This window comes from Spinacia oleracea, chromosome 3 (assembly GCF_020520425.1).
Source record: "Spinacia oleracea cultivar Varoflay chromosome 3, BTI_SOV_V1, whole genome shotgun sequence".
NCBI classification, from domain to species: Eukaryota; Viridiplantae; Streptophyta; class Magnoliopsida; order Caryophyllales; family Amaranthaceae; genus Spinacia; species Spinacia oleracea.
The window spans coordinates 37,972,262-37,992,564 of record NC_079489.1 but is presented as its reverse complement, the minus strand read 5'-3'; the positions used below and the strand labels follow the sequence as shown (position 1 = coordinate 37,992,564).

The 20,303-nt window shown below is 38.3% G+C and overlaps 1 long non-coding RNA gene across 1 annotated transcript; it reads right to left on the bottom strand.

Moving 5' to 3' along the window:
• Window positions 1-16,779: 16,779 nt before the first annotated feature.
• Window positions 16,780-17,087, bottom strand: LOC110781143 (uncharacterized). Its single transcript, XR_002531651.2, has 2 exons — window positions 16,951-17,087; window positions 16,780-16,872 (listed from the first exon to the last, which is right to left on the bottom strand). It is a non-coding gene; the product is annotated as an uncharacterized lncRNA (long non-coding RNA).
• Between the last annotated feature and the right edge of the window lie 3,216 nt (window positions 17,088-20,303).

Below are 20,303 nucleotides of genomic sequence, written 5' to 3'. Positions count from 1 at the left end.
GTTTTAACGACTCTGGTTTTTTATTTTTTTTGTATTTGTATTGCTTTTCCGCCTTTGACTTAGAACGGAGCTTGGCATCGAAAATTTTGAATTTTGACTCTTGACTCTTGAATTTTTAATTTTTGAATCTGGAATTTTGAATACCTGGAGTTGATCCGCTAGGCTTTTGTACGAAGTGCTGTCTGAGGCTTGATCCGCTTGGGAATATGTCCATTGGGGAAAGAGTTTTTTATTGACTCTTATAATTTTGAAAATTTTGTTGACTTTGATGGAGCTTCGGTCCGCTGGGAGTTGAACGCTTAAATCCGCGTATTTTTCGGACTTTGTATGCTTGAGATATTTATCTGTCAGTGTCAGAGAAACAGTTGTATGCCAGTATTTATCGGAAAGTAGTATGATTTGACGTTTGATGCATGGTGCAGAAAACCGTAGCAGCAAAGTACGCGCAATCAGCACGGATGACCGCGCCTAGATTCTCCGCGCATGGATCAGGGCCTGCGCCTGGCGCAAGGGGCAGCGCCCAGCGCAGGGCTTGCTTATATAAGGCCCCCGCCGTGCTCTTGCATGAGCACATTCACTTGTTCCTTCTTGTTTTCTCAAAATTCGATTGCTCTCTCCCTTTGGTCTAGTTGCTCTTGTCTTGCCTCTACCTTCGTCCATGTATGTATTTCAAGTTTTGTTTTATGAAATTACCTTAGGATTGCATGTAGGATAGGTTTTTGCACTTGAAATTTTCTCGTATTTGTTGATGTTGTACTTGTATGGTAGTAGGCTTCTTGTATCTTGTATGAAGAAAATTGTTTGGTAGCCATTTGAACTTGAACTGTTGGAACTTTGTAGAAATTGAACTCTTGTATTTTGAATTTTGTACTTAGCCTTTGTAGATAATGACTTCACTGGTGACCTTGGTGGGTCTTGTCAAAGAATAGGCTTGGATAGCCTAGACGTTGGTGTAGAACTTGAATACCTGCTTCGGCATGGATAGCCTAGACATTGGTGTAGAACTTGAATACCTGCTTCGGCATGGATAACCTAGGCTTTGGTGTAGAACTCGAATATCTTCTTCGGCATAGATAGCCTAGGCGTTGGTGTAGAACTCGAATATCCTCATCGGCATAGATAGCCTAAGCGTTGGTGTAGAACTTGAAAGCTGCCTTGAAATAAGGGTCCCTAGATAAACTTGCGTTGCCAATGGGGATTTTTAGACTTTTGAATTTTGTACGGGCAAGTATAAGATAGCCCCCAGATTTGATGTTGATTTTTGTATTTTTAATGCTTTAGTATGCCTCGTCACATTCGGAGGAAACTTGCTGAATGCTCAAGTAGTTGAGCGGCCATGGAGGATGCTTCATACTATAAAGCTGCTAAGGCAGATCCACCGCCCGCTGGCATGGTTCTGAGGGGAAGACCGGCCTGTTTTTGAGGGTCACGGCTGGCAGCCCAAAGACCTTGTATTCCACCCGAGGTTTCATTTGTCTCTGCGGCCACGCGCTGGTTTGGTATGCCTTGTACTCTGCTTTGAACTTGCTACTTGAACTTGTATAGGTTTGTATTAATCTACCCTTTTTGTAGACTTATAGGGACATGATACAAGGGTTTTGGTCTTTGGAGGAGCTTTGGACTATCTCTCCGACCATTCTTGGCGTCGAGGAGACCCGAGAAATTTAGGATCAGACTGGCTTTGCTCCTTTCTAGGAGGCGACGAGAGGATTTAGTGGGATGGTGGGCGTCAAAGCCCGGACACAAGCCTTGCTGAAGTGGTGGTGGGACACCACCAACACATTTCACTGAAGGAAATAATGCCCTTGGTCCAAGTATGCATTTAATGTTAAGTCTAATAAATGCGGTTCAGTATTAATTAACAAGTTACTAACTCAGTGAGATCAAGTGAGTTGAATGCCTAGCTAGAGGCCGCTTCAGTTCAAGTGGAATTAATGACATTAATCCACAGCTTACTCTTGACTGAACCCGTAGGGTCACACAAATAGTACGTAAACGGATCAAGTATTTATGGCATTAAATACTCCATCTATGGATATTCGGAATCGACGGATCTTGGTTTCAGTGGGAGCTGAGATCGTCAAAAGCAAGAAATGAATACTCCGGAAACGATGATATTGCCGGAAACGGAAATATAAATATTATCCAAGTCGTAGATGTTGCCGGAAACGGAAACATGGTACGTATCGGAAAATATTATCGGAAATGGAAATATTGCCGGAATCGGAAATATTGCCGGAAACGGAAATATTGTCAGAATCGGAAATATTATCGAAATCGGAAAATAATTCCGGAAACGGAAATATTAAATATTTGTTCGAAACGGAAATTAATTCCGGAATCGGAAATATTAAATATTGTTCGTATCGGAAATGAATTCCGGAATCGGGAATTTAATCGGAAAGCGTATCGTACGAATTAGCATCGGACGAGGCTTGCTAGACGAAGGGCCAGCACGAAGCCAGGCCATCGCCAAGCAAGCCACACACATCCAATAACACGCCAAGCCTCGACCAGGCCCAGCGCAAGGCCAGGCCCAGCCAAGCCTTGGCGCGCGCGAGCTCAGCGATGGGCTGCGAGCAAGTGAGCCTCAGCGATGTGCGCTGTGCGTGGGCCGCAAGGCTTGCGCATGGCCGTGCGGTGCTTGGGCGCTGCGTGCATGCGTGCTACGCGAATCCTAAAGCTATCGGGATTCGTCATATGATTAAATCCTAATCCTAATAGATAAAGTTTATTTAATAGAAACCTAGCAGGATTCTAATTAAACTAAATTAGTATTCTAATAGGATTATAAGTCCTTTTCCATAAACTCTATAAATAGGTGCCTAGGGTCACAAATTTATACACAACATCGAAGTATTCAAAGGTAAGATTTTGAAGCAAAAATCAGCCAAACACTTGCAACCATTTAGCCGAAATTCCCAGGAACCTTAAAGGCGATTCTAGTTGGTCAAGCTGAAGGCGGATCCAGACGTGCTGTGGACTATCTACGGAGGGACGACACTTAGAGTCCTAAAGACTTGTTCTTGTTCGGTTCGGGCGCAGCTAGGGAAGGCACGCTACAAAGTGTATGCATCTAAATTATGCTATATGATTATGTGTAAATAATATGTTTTCTGGCATTAAGGTTTTCCGCATGATTTATGTTTTGTCATATGTATCATAACCTAATAGTGGTATCACGAGCCTCTTATTATTTTCATAATCTAAATTGCATGACATGGTTAAATTTTACAAATTTGCAAAGAATTAGAAGGGGTGATTAATTTTCGTAATTGTTAATTAATTGCAAATTGCGTTTATTTAATTATATGTACGCAGTTTTTCGGCAGTTTATTCGTTACTCATCCAAATCGAGTGATTTTTGTGTCAATTCCGCATGTAAAAGGCATTCTAAAATTTTGACAAAAAAATTTATTTTTCGGCCGAACCCAGAATTCCCAAATTCGAAGCCTAACTATGAATTTTCGGAGGTTTTAGTTTTTCGAACGCAAAAGTTTGTAAATTTAAGATGTGAAATTGAATATTTGCGATTCTTGTTGATAAATCTTGAGTTTTTGATTGACCTACAGTATATGTTTAACAATTTTGAATGCCTAGGCTTGTTAATTATACAACCTAATTTGTAATTATGATTAATTTGTTGAAATTCGAATAATTTAGAATTGATTTGTTTTTCATAATTAATTAATAATTTAATTAGGTATTCATGATTAAAAACCACCATAAAAATTGTTAATTTATGTTAAATTTTAAATTTTTATGACCTAGATTTGAATCCATGTTAATCGGAAATTAATTGATTAATAAATTTTCGATTTTTCGCCCTAAAATTATGAAATGAATATGTTTTATTAATTTGTCATTAATTTTGAATTAAAAAATTTAAATTTTTATGAAAAACGCCCATAAATGTTGCACGCACAAAGCAATGGAAGTTACGTGTTACCCTTAAGGGGTGTTGTATAGTGCGGGCACGCGACGACGAGCAAGGGAGCTCGTCGCCCGTGCGGTACGAATGCAGCGAGCAACCAAGGCATGGCGCACGCACGAGGCAAGGGAGCCTGGGCGTGTGTGCTATGTGCTATGGGCGAAGGGCGATGGGCGTGGCACATGACGAGGCGCGCGCGCGAGGGCGAGAGCTGTGTCGCCCAGCGATTGCTGCTCTGCGCACCAACGAGCGCTGCCTCGCCACGAGGGCTTGCTTGCGCCTAGCGAGCGAGCAATCCTTCGGTAGCTGCTGCGATTCATGCGGGCGAGCAGGCTGCGCGCAAGCGTGGCTTGGCTTGCTGCGTTTGCGCGTGGCTGCTGCTGCGATGTGCCATGGGCGTGCGATCGGTCGTGCACACGATGGGGCTTAAGCGCAAGCCCAAGTGCTCGTCGTTTTGAATTTTAATTTGAAATTTTCAGTTCGGAAATTTTTTTAATTAATTTTAAAATTAATAATTTAAATTGTTTTCTCGGATTTTAATTTTGAATATTATAATTATTATAAATTTTAATTTATACTAATTATTTTACTAAAATTAAACCTTGAATTAATTTAAATTCATTTAATTCAACTGAAAAATAAATTAAATAAATGGATTCGGTTATAATTTTATATGAGCTTTAAATTTTAATTAAACTTGTATGTTTCCGGTTAGACTAGAAATACATTTTTATGTTTAAAATTAGTAAAGCATATAAAGTTATTGGTTTAAGTGGGAGCAATTTTTGTCATAAACTCTTGATTAGGTCTACAAATCCTTTAAGGTTAAACAACTTGATTAGAATTAATAAGGACTGAATAATTGGTAGATTATTGGTGCCCTTGATTAATTGCTGCAAATATTTAAGTGATGCATAACGTGTTTTACTAACCAGCTATGTGGGCCATTCATGACAATGAATGGGTGAATGGTATATATTGTATATGTACTGTTTTGCAGGTTATGAAGTGACTAGTATGGTCCAAATAGGATAGAAAATATGGTCTACGTACCATTAATTTGAATGTAATTGGTCTAATGCACCAAAATTTGTTTTCAATTCAAATATGGTCTGCGTACCATCAGATAGTTGTAATTAGTTTAATTATAGCTTATCCTGTTTGAAGAAAATGGCGTCTCCCACGGTGAAATTCAAGACGAAGTTTCCAACCATTTTCAAGACGGACTTTGAAGTTGAAGCTTCAAGATGAAGTCGGGCCATACTAGATCACATTTATCTTATGCATGTTTTAAGTTATTTATTGCTTTTAAATATGTCTTGAATATGCATGAGATTGTGGCTTGATTATGTTGCATGATTATGGATTTTAGTTCACTTAAAATCTAACCAACATAGTAAGAGCCTTAAGTTCCAAACTTAAAAATTGAGTTAAAAGGTGCCATGCCAAAATAACACTTACTTGGATAACCTTTACATCAATCTAGTAATAGTTTTACGCTCAGCGAGGTGTTACTTATTGATCCTAAAGGGGTAAGGTACACAAATAATTGTGAGTACATGTTAGTTTTGGTGAAACTCAACGATATAAGTAAGGAGTCCTTTTATGTCGTGGCAAAATCGATACGTTTACCTAATGAGTTCTTAGACGTACCTATCAACCAAGAGTAGTTTCTAGACTATTAGCAAAAGGCTTTTACTTACCTAAAAGATTTTAGAATTGAGTCTAAATACATAATGTGCTTAATTCTTCAATGGTTTTTAGGATCTTGGAATCATTTTATTCACACCTGCCGGAACACATAACTTGAATAAAATGCTTAATGAACATTAAATTATGCATGTATGCTAGAATTTAAGTTTATTAAGAGATATTGTGAATGATTATTTATTTGTTTATTCTTTTTCAATTATAGTTTTAAATTATGGCAAACAACAATTCATTCAAATTCGATCAATTCTCGAAAAGGAGAAGTTGAACGGGAAAAACTTCCTTGACTGGCAAAGGAACTTGCAAATAGTTCTTATGCAGGAAGGAAAGGAGTATGTCCTGGAAGAGGCGATGCCCGAAGCCGCAGGCGAAGGGGTCACTCAGGCAGCCCTCAATCGTTGGATTGATGCCAACAAGGATGTGAAATGTCTAATGCTTGCAAGCATGGGTGCAGATCTGCAGAAAACGTTCATCAACTCAGATGCTTTCACGATCATCAGTGTGTTAAAGAACATGTTCCAAGATCTGGCTCGAGTCGAAAGGTTCGAGACCCATAGGCAAATTCTTGAGACCAAGCTTAAGAAAGGCGAGCCCGTAAGTCCACATGTTCTCAAAATGATTGGACTCATTGAGAATATGAGTCGGCTGGACCAGCAATTCTCTCAGGAAATGGATGTAGACACCATCCTCCATTCTCTTCATAGCGGGTATGATCAGTTCAAACTGAACTACAGTATGAATAGTCTGGACAAAACGCTCACTGAGCTTCACAGTATGCTGAAGACCGCTGAAAAGACGCTCAAAAGTGATAAGCAAGATGTGCTTATGGTGCGTGGGGGCAAGTTCAAGAAATCTGGAAAGAAGAGGAATGCTAAGAAAGGTGGCAACAAGGCCAGCCAGACTAAGCAGCCAGGCGGCACCAAATCTGAAAAGAAGAATGTGAGCCAACCCACTTCTGAATCTGAATGCTTCTATTGCAAGAAGAAGGGGCATTGGAAGAGAGATTGCTTGAAGCTAAAGGAAGATCAGAAGAACGGAACAGTCGTTCTATCTTCAGGTATTTTCGTTATAGACTGTATACTTGCTAATTCAACTTCTTGGGTATTAGATACAGGTTGTGGCTCACACTTATGTTCCAATCCACAGGGACTAAGAAGAAGTAGAAGGTTAAGCAAGGGTGAAGTCGACCTACGAGTGGGAAATGGAGCACGGATTGCTGCATTAGCTGTAGGAACTTATTATTTGTCGTTGCCCTCTGGGCTAGTTTTGGAACTAGAAGAGTGTTTCCATGTTCCAAGTCTTACTTAAAACATCATTTATGTTTCTTGCTTAGATGCTAAGGGATTTTCCTTTTTAATAAAAGACAATAGTTGTTCGTTTTATTTTAAAGAGATGTTTTATGGATCTGCTAGATTAGTCAATGGACTTTATTTATTAGATCACGACAAACAAGTTTATAACATAAATACCAAAAAGGCCAAAAAGGATGATTCAGATCTCACCTATCTGTGGCATTGTCGATTAGGCCATATTAACTTGAAACGCATGGAATGACTTCAAAAGGAAGGCATTCTAGAACCATTTGACTTAGAGGATTATGGTAAGTGCGAATCATGTTTACTTTGCAAAATGACAAAGCAACCTTTCTCTAAAGTTGGAGAAAGAGCAACTGAACTATTGGGTTTAATCCATACAGATGTATGTGGACCAATGAGTACAAATGCTAGAGGTGGTTTCAGCTACTTTATCACTTTCACTGATGACTTCAAGAGATATGGTTATGTCTACCTAATGAAGCATAAGTCTGAATCCTTTGACAAATTCAAGGAATTTCATAGTGAAGTAGAGAATCAATTAAGCAAGAAGATTAAGGCACTACGGTCTGATAGAGGCGGTGAATATCTGAGCTATGAATTTGATAACCACCTGAAAGAATGTAGAATTCTATCAGAATTGACTCCTCCTGGAACACCACAATGGAACGGTGTGTCGGAACGAAGGAACAGAACCTTGCTAGACATGGTTAGATCAATGATGGGTCAGGCCGAACTTCCAATAGAATTTTGGGGACATGCACTAAATACAGCTGCACTCACTATAAATAGAGCTCCGTCTAAAGCCGTTGAAAAGACTCCATATGAGTTATGGTTTGGAAAGCCTCCAAATGTGTCTTTTCTTAAGATTTGGGGATGTGAATTATACGTCAAACGATTAATTTCAGACAAACTTCATCCAAAATCTGACAAATGTATCCTTGTGGGCTATCCAAAGGAAACAAAGGGGTATTACTTCTACAATACATCTGAGAACAAGGTGTTTGTTGCTCGAGATGGTATCTTTTTGGAAAAGGATCACATTTCCAAAATGACAAGTGGGAGAAAAGTAGACCTCGAAGAAATTCGAGTCGAACAACAAACTCTAGAGAATGTTCAAGATGACATTCAAGATAAAACTCAGAAATCTTTAGAAGTATCTGGTGAGAATCATGGACAATCTAGAGATGTAACCCCGCATAGATCTCAAAGATATAGATCTCAACCGGAAAGATACTTAGGTATTTTGACGAACGAGAGCTATGACGTTCTATTACTTGAAAGTGATAAACCTGCGACTTACAAACAAGCTATGACGAGCCCTAGCTCCAAGCAATGGCATGAAGCCATGCAATCTGAATTAGACTCCATGTCTGAAAACCAAGTATGGGATTTGGTCGATTTGCCAGATGGCTACCAAGCCATAGGAAGCAAATGGGTTTTCAAACGGAAAAAGGACAAGGATGGAAAACTTGAAGTTTTCAAAGCTAGATTGGTTGCAAAAGGTTACAGGCAAGTCCACGGAGTGGATTACGATGAAACCTTTTCACCAGTTGCAATGCTAAAATATATTCGGATAATGTTAGCAATCGCTGCATATTACGATTACGAAATATGGCAGATGGATGTCAAAACCGCTTTCTTAAACGGCGTTTTAACAGAAACTGTGTTTATGACACAGTCTGAGGGTTTTGAGGATCCAAAGAATGCTAAAAAGGTATGCAAGCTTAAGAAATCAATCTACGGATTGAAGCAAGCATCCAGGAGCTGGAATATACGTTTTGATGAAGTAGCCAGTGACTTTGGTTTCATCAAGAACGCAAACGAATCTTGTGTATATAAGAAGGTCAGTGCGAGCAGAATTGCTTTTCTAGTATTATATGTCGACGACATATTACTTATCGGAAATGACATTCCTACGTTAAATTCTGTCATGATTTGGCTTGGGAAATGTTTTTCGATGAAGGATCTAGGAGAAGCACAGTACATACTGGGCATCAAGAATTATAGAGATAGATCTAAAAAGATGATTGGACTTAGTCAAAGCACTTATATCAATAAGGTGCTTGAAAGGTTCAAGATGGAAGACTCCAAGCGAGGCTACCTACCCATGTCTCATGGAATGACTCTAAGCAAGACTCAGTGCCAAAAAACACTTGATGAGCGTAGACGAATGAATGGGATTCCATATGCATCATTGATTGGTTCAATAATGTATGCTATGATATGTACACGCCCGGATGTTGCGTACGCACTCAGTGCTACGAGCAGATACCAGTCAGACCCAGGAGAGGCACATTGGACTGCTGCCAAGATCATTCTGAAGTACCTGAAAAGGCACAAAGATGACTTCCTGGTCTATGGTGAAGATGATGAATTAATTGTTAAAGGCTATACGGACGCAATTTTCCAAACCGACAAAGATGATTTCAGATCACAGTTTGGGTTTGTCTTCTGCCTCAACGGAGGTGCAGTAAGCTGGAAAAGTGCTAAGCAAACACCATTGCGGATTCTACAACTGAAGCGGAGTACATTGCTGCACATAAAGCAGCAAAGGAAGCTATATGGCTAAGGAAGTTCATAGGTGAACTTGGTGTAGTCCCCTCCATTAAAGGACAAATAGCCCTATATTGTGATAATAACGGAGCTATTGCACAGGCAAAGGAGCCTAGACACCACCAAAGAGTCAAGCATGTACTTCGTAGATTTCTTCTTCTACGAGAGTTAGTTGAAAGAAAAGAAGTCGAGATAAGCAAGATTGGAACTGATGACAACATCTCAGATCCATTGACTAAACCTCTGCCGCAGGCGAAGCACAACTCGCACACTGCAGCTATGGGAATCAAGCATATTGGAGAATGGCTTTGATGTCCTTGTTTAATGTTTTAAAGTTTTAGAGTTTAATACTTTGTAAAACATTATTGGTTAATCATTCACAATAAATGAATAGAATTCATTTTTCCATTTAATTTGTGGTTTATTAAATGATGAGTCCCTTCAATTTGACGAAATATTCAAGATAGACTGTCAGGACCAGTCCTGTGACTAAGAAATGTCTATCAAGTGAACTTGAATGTCAAAAGTTGAAAATGGTCCCTGGTCCGAGTTTTCTATAAAGATGGACGCATAGAAAACGTTAGACGACTAGAATGCAAGATGACTAGTAGTTCTGTTTCTTGAACTATGTGGACATGGAAATGTCATAATCATTTGCATAGATACTTACTTTGGGAAGACTAGTATCGGACAGACCAATGAAACTTTACTGTAAGAGATGAAAATCTGTCATATGTAAATTTCATTAAAATTATTAGACACTAATCCTCAATACCTGAGTGATTTGAGATTACTTGTTTGAGAACTGCTTACTTTGACGTTGACCAACCGTCGCACCGTAGAAGGAGGCTATAAAGGCAACGCTCAGGTAATCACCTATCAAACGAAGTCTAATCTCAAGATCGCAAGATTAGGATTGTCCTCCCATAAATCGGGATGAGATGCTGAAAGTTGTACAAGGCCACTCGGAGAGCTAGAAACTGTAAAATGCATGGCCGTGCTCAGATGAATCATAGGCTATGATTATCTGTTTATTTGATCAGTTGAACTCTGAAACCGAGAAACACCTCTGGACGTAATAAGGATGACAACTCTTACCTTATGTTCAAGAGAAAGCATCAAGCGACAAAGGAATTAGGAAATGCACACGGATCTTGGTTTCAGTGGGAGCTGAGATCGTCAAAAGCAAGAAACGAATACTCCGGAAACGATGATATTGCCGGAAACGGAAATATGGATCGTATCGGAAATATAAATATTATCCAAGTTGTAGATGTTGCCGGAAACGGAAACATGGTACGTATCGGAAAATATTATCGGAAATGGAAATATTGCCGGAAACGGAAATATTGTCAGAATCGGAAATATTATCGAAATCGGAAAATAATTCCGGAAACGGAAATATTAAATATTTGTTCGAAACGGAAATTAATTTCGGAATCGGAAATATTAAATATTGTTCGTATCGGAAATGAATTCTGGAATCGGGAATTTAATCGGAAAGCGTATCGTACGAATTAGCATTAGACAAGGCTTGCTAGACGAAGGGCCAACACGAAGCCAGGCCATCGCCCAGCAAGCCATATGCATCCAATAACACGCCAAGCCTCGACCAGGCCCAGCGCAAGGCCAGGCCCAGCCAAACCTTGGCGCGCGCGAGCTCAGCGATGGGCTGCGAGCAAGTGGGCCTCAGCGTTGTGCGCTGTGCGTGGGCCGCAAGGCTTGCGCATGGGCGTGCGGTGCTTGGGCGCTGCGTGCATGCGTGCTACGCGAATCCTAAAGCTATCGGGATTCGTCATATGATTAAATCCTAATCCTAATAGATAAAGTTTATTTAATAGAGTCCTAGCAGGATTCTAATTAAACTAAATTAGTATTCTAATAGGATTATAAGTCCTTTTCCATAAACTCTATAAATAGGTGCCTAGGGTCACAAATTTATACACAACATCGAAGTATTCAAAGGTAAGATTTTGAAGCAAAAATCAGCAAAACACTTGCAACCATTTAGCCGAAATTCCTAGGAACCTTAAAGGCGATTCTAGTTGGTCAAGCTTAAGGCGGATCCGGATGTGCTGTGGACTATCTACGGAGGGACGACACTTGGAGTCCTAAAGACTTGTTCTTGTTCGGTTCGGGCGCAGCTAAGGAAGGCACGCTACAAAGTGTATGCATCTAAATTATTCTATATGATTATGTGTAAATAATATGTTTTCTGGCATTAAGGTTTTCCGCATGATTTATGTTTTGTCATATGTATCATAACCTAACAGACATGGGCTGGGGGGAGATTACTATTACTCCCTTCGAGTTAGCCATGATTACCGACCTCCCGTTTTTTTAGAGGGAGGTGGTTTTCGATGCTGCCCTAAAATGGCGTTCTGAGGGTGTTAGGGACTGGATCGGTCTTGTTGTTGATTTGATCACGGACAGTGATTCCTCCGCTTCCGTGGAGGTGATTTTGACTAGGCTTTGTATGGCTGGCATGCCAGCGGAGCAGAGGGTTCAACTCTTCCTTCTAGCCCTTATAGGTCGAGTAGTCGCCCTTGGCAGGAATAGCCGCCTGCTGGTGGGATTTTTGGGGTCCTTGGGCGACTTGTGGGGTGTTTCGGCCCTTAACTGGGGTGGCTCAGCATATGGCCACTTCTCGTACGAGATGAAGAATGCTTCACGGACTGCCCAGGAGAGTTCGACGAGTATAGCTGCCTTGTGGAGAGTGTTGGAGATACTTGTGACTCCTTGTATTTTATATTTTGTACTTGTGTGTTTTATGTTGTATGTTGTAATTTGTATGCATAAGACTAACAAATGCCTTGTTTGCTTTTGACACTACGGGAAAACACGGCATATTTTGACGCTTTTTCTGGTATTTATCGACGCTCTAGGGCGTCGAAATTTTTTATATCGACGCTTCGCTGAACGGTCGAAATTTTGATGGTCGATATTTTCCGGCGGTTTAAAGCGTCGATATTGTCTCCATTTTCCTCGCTGCAGAGCGTCGATATTTTCCATATTGCAACGGTTCGTCTAGTCGAAATATTTCGAGTATCTACTTTGTCGCTATTTACTCTCCTTTCGCGCAACAACAACGCATCTTTCGACCCTTCACTCAGTCATTTCTAGTGTTAACATTTTCACTCCACCAAATCTAGACCCCTCTGAGGGTCACAATTTGATACTATATTTTTTCCGCCAAACCAATTTAGACCCTTCTAAGGGTCACAATTTTATACTATATTTTTACCGCCAAACAAATTTAGAACCTCCTAAACGTCACAATTTCAAAGCATATATTGTTCTTCATTCCGGTCGGCCTTTGCATAATAACATATATATACATCCAAAAATATATAGTAAATTAGATATATATATATATATATATATATATATATATATATATATATATATATATATATATATATATATATATATATATATATATATATATATATATATAGAGAGAGAGAGAGAGAGAGAGAGAGAGAACAATAAAACTTAATTAATCATTATCATAAAATAATAATTAATTAGCAACAATGTATTTTATAAAAAGTGCTAACAATCATCCACGCATTAATTTGTATTGTCAACTCAAACTGAAATAAAAGAAATACAAAAACAACTTTCTAACATCATTTGTTCTACCCTGATCAACATAGTAAAAAACGAAAGAAAAACAACTTCCCAACTAAGTCTAATTAAGCGAATAAATCCTATCGCCATGATAGCTTAGCGCGCTTGAAGATAACTTGTTATCCCTTGATCTATGTTTCACCATTATAGCTTGAATCATCAATTAATCTGCAAAGAAAATTTAATGTCAATTTTTTTTGGTAAAAATATATTATTACTAGTCACAACATCACCAGTAACTCTCATCCATCTCAACGTCAGAAACCAGTAGAGCCGAAAAGAAAGGAAGCTACACACACACCAAAATCTATTGCACAAACCCACAACAAATAAAAGACTACAAATCCCACCCCATTAATCCAGACAATAACAAAGTCAAAAAAAAAAAATGCAGTCTCTGAGACGTTTTTTAACAACAAGCTCATTGCGAACCTTTAGCAAAAATGTGTATGATCAGGTATACATAGGGATAAAATCATGCGCATGGTTGCTGTTGCTATAATCCAAGTTGGATTACTAAGAGATATAAAGTTGGCTCAAATTCTATCCATGCGTGATCATATAGTCATGAAATCAGCACTTTCAGAAGTCAGAGCCACTGGTAGCAGTTGTATCCTGCCATAAACCTCTTCTCATCTCTCCTATAAAAGCAAAAGATGAACCTAATCTATTGCACAAACCCACAGCTAGCAGATAAATGACTACAAATCCAAAGGCAACCTCTAACCTACACACACACCAAAATCTATTGCACAAACCCACAGCAGATACCAATCTGATTTACTGCAGAAACAACAATGCACATGGACAAAGAAGCCATAGAAGCTAGCTAGTAATAAAAAACGTACAACTCTATACAAAAACAATTCAGTAGTAAGCTAGCTTTCTAACACGAGGACAACGGTTTTTTAACCTCCGGAACTAAGCATGTCCATTATTCTAATCCACAGATCACTATATACAGATCACCAACATTGAGGATGACTCCTCGAGGGAGTCAACAGAGAGTACATTCCAAAATCAAGATAAAGACATTGTCTATCTAGATAAATATCAAAGAAAAGCCAGTGCATCAGAGCTACTGGGACTATGAGGCTGCTACTTTATCTCAGAATGTAAAGGGTTTGGAGAAAAGAACAACACTTTGCTGTGACACTTTATCTCAGGTTCGAGTAAAAAAATCGGGCACCTCGAGTAAAGATGCTTCTATCAAAGATCGCAGAGGGAGAGTAACAAAATATTCTTCCATTTACATTTCTGAATATGTTATAGGAAGGAGGTCATTACTTGGTTGTGGGTCAGCTTTTTGATAATCCTGCAATTTCACATTACACAAAGAAGATATTCTGGGATATCCAAACATTTTCTCATCTTGCTCCCCAACTCTCAAGCTTCTCTAGATGTCTGAATTATGTTGTGATGCAAGAGCATAACTTATGCATCATTTGGTTAAATCTACCTAGGACTACCTATATGCACCAAAGGTAGGAACAGAATCAATTCTAGCTGTTTTTAGCCATTTTTCTATACTTAGTAGGTGGTTTATTTGTACCCTTAGTACTCGGTAATTATTTTTGTAACGATAGCAAAGACGCATTTGCAAAGGGTTGCACCAAGTGGCAGCCGTTGCTCAAAACAGAACAGTAGGAGCAGCACTTGCAAGCATCTTGGTGGAGAGTTATGAAGTTGTAAGAGCTAGGAGATGCCATGACCTGGAACTATTGGTTATCTGTTAGGCCCTACTATCTTTTACCTTGTTTGACAGCTGCAATAGGTTTTAAATGCCATAACTGTAATTATAGCCAGTAGCAAAGTTCAGGTTTGCAGTTTTGGTGTGAGAGTACATTCTGGTGGGGTTCTTAATTTGGTGCTGTTAAAAAACAGCAGCGAAACAAATGGAGCATCAGTTAATACTTCATTACTTGGCCTATTAATTAATTCAGTACTTTAGTTAATTCTGATAACAATAGATTAGTGTCGATCACAAAGCAGCAAATTCATTTCTTAGCCAACATGGCCCAACAACTGACACCATAACCAAGTACAAAAAAAGTCAAAAAGGAACAAAAATGTAATGTGCAATCAATAAGTTCTTGCACACGCTCAATCAGAGCTTTATACAGGTTCAATAAAGTTGTAGAACAACAAACAAATTCAAACAGTAAGGAAATCTAGCTTGCAGGTTCAGAATGTGTCCATAAAAACATAGGGTTATAAATCATGTTTATGGTCACAAATCGCAAAAAATTTCAAGCTTAGCAACATAGTTAAGTCCATATAAGATTACCTTGCTTTTGGCAATAGTGTACACATCTCATGTCTCGGCCTATTTTTCACCACTCCCACCAGAATCATCATTAATCTACAAAAACTATTTTAATAAGCCACGTCGAATACATTTTACATTGAGTGTACTAAAACAAATATTCAAATACTTAATCGGTAAGACATGCATGTTTCTAAAGCAAAATGACTAACCATATGTATTGCTGATTCCGCACCATCTAAAAGGTCTGATGAAACATTTCCTTTGCGTACTTCCTTCAAAACTTGTCCTAAGAAAGAAGCAATCATTTTAAATGACTGCGTTGTTTCATCAAACTTCGTGCTTAGAGCTTTATTTTGTTGTGCAAGTTCCTGATTTTGCTTCTTTACAGCTGATAGTTCACCTTTTATGTTCTCCACTTCCACGGCACCATTGTTAACATAGCTTGACCCTTCTTTCCTTAGCAAACCTTCCACTCCAAAGATGTCACTTTGTTTCACTCCAAACCCATAATTCAGAGGACGTTTAGGTATTTCACCTTTATACATAAGCCTATTAAAGACCTCATTCTCAATTTCAACCCTAGACAAGGAAGAAGAGGAACTCGCAAGGTTTTCTTGGACCTCATCGTTTGCTTCCTCCTGTTAGATAATATGAGAAGCGAATATCAGAAGTGTAAGCTCTAGAAGACAAAAGATCGGAGGCCTTGTTACATTTGTTAATGCTAATGAAATATATACATATATAGATATCAGAGGCCTTGTTTTAACTGATCTGATCAGCACGGATCTGATCAAAACTGATCTGATCGAAACAGAAATATTCAGAATTGATCAGTTCTGTTCAGATCAAATCAGTTCTGATCAGAACAGTGCTGATCAGATCAGTTCAACTACTGAGTGTATGAACTCGCCAGAGTGACACTATTTACCGATCCTGTTAAACTAAAGTGCAGAGTAGGATTCACCTAGCTAAAAACTAATGAACTGAGAAAATAAGCAAATAAGAATTTGGCCACTTTTCAAAAATTGAAATGTCTTCACATATCATGTTGGATACTATAAAAAAGAGAAATATTGAATTAAGGAGTTCGCATAGATTTGAGAAAGATTGAATAAGCTCAACGCAATGGATACCATAAATTGATGAGAGGGTGTGCCCTCTTCAAAGCTTCCACCTTTGGCATAAACTGATTTGTAAAATGCCAATTCGCTAAACTCCCCTTTCTTTTTCTGCAATTATAGGAAACAAATAAATAAACAAACTTGTGGAGTAGGGCTGATTATAGTATCTTTGTGTTTTATGTTCCTATCTACTTAGAATCTATAGTAACTAAAATGCAACAACTCAAAGAAGGTAGAAAATCATACCAAATCAGCTCTTCGATTAGCAAAGCTTGTAGCACCACTCTTGTGATTACGGTCTTGTAATGCTCGAGCATTTTTTCCAAGTTCAGATTTTTCCTAGTTTCAAGAAATCAATGTTAGCATGAATAAAATAAATTAAACTTACTAAATTTAGGATCTTTCGAGGTAACAAACCATGGCCTTTGGTGTAAACCAATATGTAACCAAATCCGACCAACTCTTAGAGGAGACTCCATCAGGCAGATTGGCAAAGTTCTGTTCTGGAGTTTTCACTGGATCGAAATGTTTTTTCTTCAATGTGTATCTATGCTGCTTCCATGGTCTGTCCTTGCGGTTTAAAAGTGATGTGTTAACTAGCTCCCCATCAGGTATCACAAAATGTTTCTTCAAAGAAAAAGGACTCAATGTAAGTGTTAAACTGTGTGAAAAAGTATGTTGCAAGTATATAAAACGGAAGAAGTGCCAAATTATGTTGCAAGTATATAAAACGGAAGAAGTGCCAAACTTACCGTCAATCATGCAAACTAATTTAGACTACTTTGACCAATCAGTGATCAATTACAATCAAATGGAATTGATTCCAATCAAAAGATATTATATTTACAATTGCTCACCTGTCATCCTTTCTATTTGTTTTTCTGATTTCGTTTCATTTCTGCGACTGTGAGAAATAATAGAGATAATAATATGAGGGAGTTGTTTCAAAAAGATGGGCTGCTCTCTGCTGGGTTGAGTATACAGGAAGCTGACATCTTTTTTAAGGTTCTATTGGGTAGGAAGTTAGAGCAAGAGAGCTCTCGAGTCCTCTATTGATGCCAGTCATGTCACTACTCATTACTAAATTGGCAATCTAGAATATAGTAAATTGGCCTTAATTCAAACATCGTATATGTATTAAGGCTAAGAAATAGTATTAAGGCTAAGAATTGTTTAAATACAAGGCTCAAAATATTTAGTTAACTTTTTAAACTATTAAATTCCCGTGTAACTAAATAAATTAGAAAGTGTAACTTAGAAGTCTAACCATGGCCAATTGACAATAATTATTTAAGCTAGAAAGTGTTAAGATATATAGTGAAATATAGTACGGTAGTTCCTCGAATAATTGATGACACTCTTATGCTTTGAGATGTTAAACTTATGTAGTTACAGATGTACATTTCCCAAGGTGACTCTTTTGATGCATTTTTGTTACTTTATTTCTAATTTGGTGGTTTTTTTATTTGAATTTCTATGAATAATGGATATTGTTAATTATTTTGAAGTGAGTATTAACAGGAATTTTATCTTATTTGTCGATTAGAAAGATGCTAGCATTCAAAGTAGTGCATTAGAGACGTGTAAAATGCAACTGAGTATGAGTAGTTCTCTTTGGAATGGAAGAATTTCATTGAGAATAATATGTTTTGATGATTTTGTTTCCATTTTATCCCCAAATGTGAACTCTTTAGGATTTATTGTTATAATTAATGTAAGTGTAAGAAGGATAAATCCACATACCCGAATAGCTTTAACTATATTAGCTCTTAAGTTAGCGTCCAGATCACGCCAACTTCCAATCCCACTGGACACATGTCATCTATTTTTGCAATATCTCCAAGGAAACTCACAAGGATTTTACCACCTTTTCGAAGAGGTTGGTTGAATTAATTGAACTTAACAATGTATCTGAATCCCGGTGTATCAAGCCAAACGTCTCGAGGCATAACCGAACCTTTCACAAGGTGGTGTATTCCTTCAGCATCTGCTAGAGATATGGAGTTAAATGAGATAGAAAAAATCACCAATATAATTCACAGTTTCCATATTTAAATTAAGTAGAGACATGTTTACCTATAGCTATAACCTCGTTCTTCTCATCAAACTCCCTCTGATACGGTCAATTTTGAACAATAACCCGATGTCGAGGTATTGATTTTTTCACAGTAGTATCACTTCCTTCATTTTCATCCAATTCTTCATCACTCTCTGGAGCTGATTCTTCAGATTCCTCCCAGTTATAAGTTGGCATAACTTCAGCCTCAATATGATTGGATGGAGGAGATTGATTTTGAAATGCATTTTCACTCACATGCATGTAAGTTGGAGGCACCTGACCAGAAGCAAGCTTCCCGGCTCGATCTTTCCCTGACATGGTGATTGGTGGTGTAGGAGGTCGTGACATCACAGATTTTGTTGCCCTCATGGGTGCAACAAACGCTCTTTTTTCCAAATGTGGTTTGGTACCTGTGAGTGAAGCTTTTTCAGGCTGATGTCTAACTTTATGAAGTTGTTGGGCAGCTTTGTCCCGCTCCAGAGAAGGCTGTCGGGTAACTATGACAGGCTTCACAGTAGCTTGAGTAGTAGGCTGCATAGGAGGCTTGAGGATAGGCTTCACAGTAGGCTGAGTAGTACTCTGCAGGTTAGGCTTCATAGTAGGTTGGTGTGAGGCTGCAAGATTCGTTGTTGCTGTTTTTTGTGCTGCTATTTCAATGAGGTTGGGAAACAAAGGTCCTTTTGACCATCTACTTTGTGCAACCTTTGTTTGCGGTTGTGATGCTCCTGTAAGAGTTGGCGAAATTGATTGTGGTAATGGGTTAGAGGATGGTTTTGACTGGGTAACAGCTAGTTTTGATGATGTCTTAAGTTTTTCTTTGAAATCATGGAAGTAGACCGAGGCATGGATGATTGTGATGCAACCATTGAAGGAGATGATGTAGAAAGGGTGGGTTTTTTAGCAGTTGTGGGTTGTTTGATGGGTTGTGAAACAGACCCAAATGATTGTGATACTCCAAGTGTTGGAGGGGTGAACGGTCCCCAGTTTTGGATGGATGGATCAGAAGATTTGGGTGATGGATCAGAAGGTTTGGGTGACTTCGATGCACCAAGGCTTGATCTGTCATCGGTAGCTAAAAATGTTCTTTTAGTACTGTAAGTCATGACTTTTTAGTTCCTGTTCAGCAAGTAAGAAACACAATCAGCCATGAATAAAAAAAATGATGAAACCAACAAATATAAGAATGAAACACTAAATAGTAAATAGGATATAAGCAAGCTGCATATCTGGGATTAATTAATACTTTGTCTAATCAAGATGATAGTGTAATTTGAACTAGTAAGGCCACAACTAAATACACAGCTCAAAATTCTTATGGACTACCGTAAAAAATCTAGCAGTGCAGTCAGCCAATAAGTTCGATTATGAACATAGAGACTCAATAATCAAAGAATGCAGAACCTAATAACATGGAATACACCATGACTTGGATTAAATAGAATATTTATCTTTACAAAACCATTATTCTTTCAGAAAAGAATTTGCTCCATAAAACAAAAAATACACTCTGTAAACATAATACTTGACAGGTTTGTGTTTCTTGAAAACAAGAAACTTATTTTTATCAATCAATATTAGGATACTATTAGTATTAGTAGTATGGTACTACATCTTTTTTCTTTTTTTAAGGGTACTATAACTCTATCTTAACATATAGTATATATATATACAATGGCGTTATCAGGAAATTTGGTGGCATTGTTTTCGTTCT